The sequence below is a fragment of the Pteropus vampyrus genome, unplaced genomic scaffold, assembly GCF_000151845.1.
Source record: "Pteropus vampyrus isolate Shadow unplaced genomic scaffold, Pvam_2.0 Scaffold95, whole genome shotgun sequence".
In the NCBI taxonomy this organism is placed as follows: domain Eukaryota; kingdom Metazoa; phylum Chordata; class Mammalia; order Chiroptera; family Pteropodidae; genus Pteropus; species Pteropus vampyrus.
Window position 1 is genome coordinate 516,576 of NW_011888876.1, and position 2,911 is coordinate 519,486.

The following is a 2,911-nucleotide window of genomic DNA, read 5'->3' on the forward strand; positions in this document are numbered from 1 at the left end:
CCCTCCCCCTCCTCTTCCTGCCTCGTGTCTGCCCTCCAGCTCGGACACCTCCCTTCCCACCCCCGCTCCCGAGTCTCCACTAGGACCAGGGTTGCAGCTAGGACTGCCCTTTCCCATCCTGGGAAATCAAGTTCATGGAAAGCCAACCCTAGTTAATAGCAGGCGGTTCCCACGTGCCTGGCGCGTCCTGCTGGCCAAGGGCTGAGCTGCTCCCATGACCGGCTCTTGGCGCTCAGTCTCCCCAGGAGGCAAGTACGAGGCTACCCTCCATCCCTCATCCCCATTTCACGGTTGGGGAAACTGAGGCTGGAGAGGTCATAGGTCACACAACGAGAAGTCTGCAGAGCTGGACTGTTGGACTCCAGCCTCCAGGTAGATCTGCACCGGGCTGTGCTGACCGAGAACCCGAGGTCACCTAAAGTTGACAGCAATGCGTGCCTTTGCCTGCCCCTCTCCTTTTCAGGGACCCTCTCCTCAGCTGCACCCCCGATTCCTTAGCTGTGATCCTCCCACCCAAGCACCTGGGGGCACTGAGGCTTTGCAGGGAGGCTCCGGGAATGTAGGGGCGTCCTCGCCCTCGGCAAGGTTTCAACAGGGCGGCTGATATAGAGCTTCTCCCCCCGGCAAACCTTGAACCTGGAGGGTGCATTCAGGGCCCACTCCTGCTCCTGGGAGAAATCATTTGTTCCAGAAGCTCCTTGTTATTATTCAAAGGTGTATATGCCCGTTTTGCTTTCGAAAGGGGGCTGCGATCTTTCAGGACCAATTCCCAAACTAGATTGAAGGGTCATCAGTCGTGGGGTGGTGAATGGAGGTAGGTTTGCTCTCATCCCTCCCTCCCCCCCTTATTTACTATCTATCTATCATCTATCTATTTATTTATTTATACTCCAGCCTTTAGCTCCTACGGGCTGAGCATGTGTGCTTGAACATTGCAAGTAATTTGTTGGCTCCCGGTTAAGTTTTTGCTCCCTCCTCCTCAGAGGGGACTTTATAAGGAAACAGGCCCACATCAAAGTGCCACACTCACCCTTAAACTGGGGAAGAGCATTTTTTCTGAGCTGCTTACACGACGACGGAGAAGGAATTCCGTTTAGAACTTTCCCATTAATACGCTCCGAATTCACTTGGGGGGGCTTATTAACTCAGGCTGTCAGAAATTCTGGGTTTGAGAACAAAACCACACTTTTAAAAAGGTCCCAGCCTGAAGGGAATGAGCTCCGTCACAGCCTCGGTGGACATGCCCAGGGATTGGAAACCGACAGGGAGAGTCTTTCTCCCTTTCCAGCCGAGTCCCGCGTTAAAAGTTCCGGGCTGGTGGGGCCCTTGCCCCCCACCCCCACCGCCCAGGCCTATGGGGTCTCTGAAGAGCAGTATGAGGCCCGGAAGAGGGAGGCTTCAGCAAACTTACCCCCTCCCCAGGGAGAGATCGGGCCCCGCCCCCGCACGGACCGGGAGGAGTGAAGGCCACTGGCCGGAGGGACTGACCAACATGGGCTCGCGGTACTAGATCCAAACCAGACAAGCCAGTTGGTCAAGCGGAGCCTGGAGCAAGTGGCAGTGAATTTGGAGAGAAGCCCGCCCTACAAGGCATCTGCCACTTCTGCCTCCCGTCTCTCGGCAAAGGTAGTTTCTCCCGATACTAGAGAGGCCTTGTGGCGATTTCAGACCCCCTGGCTTTCCTCCCACCCAGTGGCCTCTCCTCAGTCCCCCTTAGCCAGAAGGCTCTGGAAGGGTGCTGATTGCAGGGCACTGTGTGCACTACAGGGCCGGGGGTGGGGGAGGGATCCCAGACTGGCGGGAAAAGCCCTGGACTCCATGAGTCCCTGGCTCCAGCCAGACCTGGCCACTTGTCAGTGGGGTGCTGAGCTTCTCCCTGGGCTGCCGGGTAACCCCGGAGATCAATGGTGGGTGCTGTGGCCCTGCCCCTAGACCACTCTGACTGGCCCCCTTTCATCTGGGAGCTGCAGATTGGGGTGGGGGTGGGGCTCATGAGGGGGGACACTGGCCCAGCCAGGGTCCTGGCCCAGCCATGAGGGCTTTGTTTGACCCCCAGGGCCGTGTGCTGACACCACAGTGGTTATCGTAATTCTGAAAGGGGCTCCCTCATCTGCCCTCCACGGAGCCCCCAGTGTGCCAGGCCCTTTGCACACATGACTTCGAGGAATCCTCAGACCCGAGAACCCTAGTAACTTCTTTAAGGTCACACAGCCTATTCGTGGAAGATCTGGGACTCATCCACATCCTGATGCGTCAGACTCCAGCATCCAGGCTCCTAACCACTGAACCACACTGCTGAGCAAGGGTGTGTGTGCGCTCACCTCCTCGCCAGCCAGCAGCCTGTGCAGAGAGTCAGAGTTGCAAGGAGCTTTATAGCGTGTGCTCAGACCAGGGCTGGCCTCAGGGTGTCAGCTCTCCTGCCGCTTCTAATCACCTGGAACATCGTGTTCAGGAGGAGCCTGATCGGCTTTGTGTGCCCTGGCGTGTCCTGGGCCTGGTTCCAACGTCCTCTGAAGATGGAGCTCAGAGAGGAGGCAGGACTGGCTTAGAGTGTGGGGAGTGTTCCAGACAAAGCCAGAGAGTTCACGTGGCATTCACTCCCCGCTCAGGCCTCTTTCTACCTCAAGGGACACAGCAAACAGTGTCACATATGCCACCATCTTACCACGCCTCAGCCCCCAGCACATTCAGTGGGAAGGTCCGCATAGGTCACAGAAGTTCATGTGAAGAAAGCCACGTTCAGTTAGTTCTGCCCCCTTTAAGCAAACAGACGCGCAGCAGTCTGGCACTGCCAGGCTGCAAACCCTTGTCCAGGGCCTCGGCGGTGGGAGGAAAACTTACCCGACCTCCTCTGGCATATTTCAAACAGGGACAATATTCCATTTCCTGCACAAAAATACCGCATCGCTAG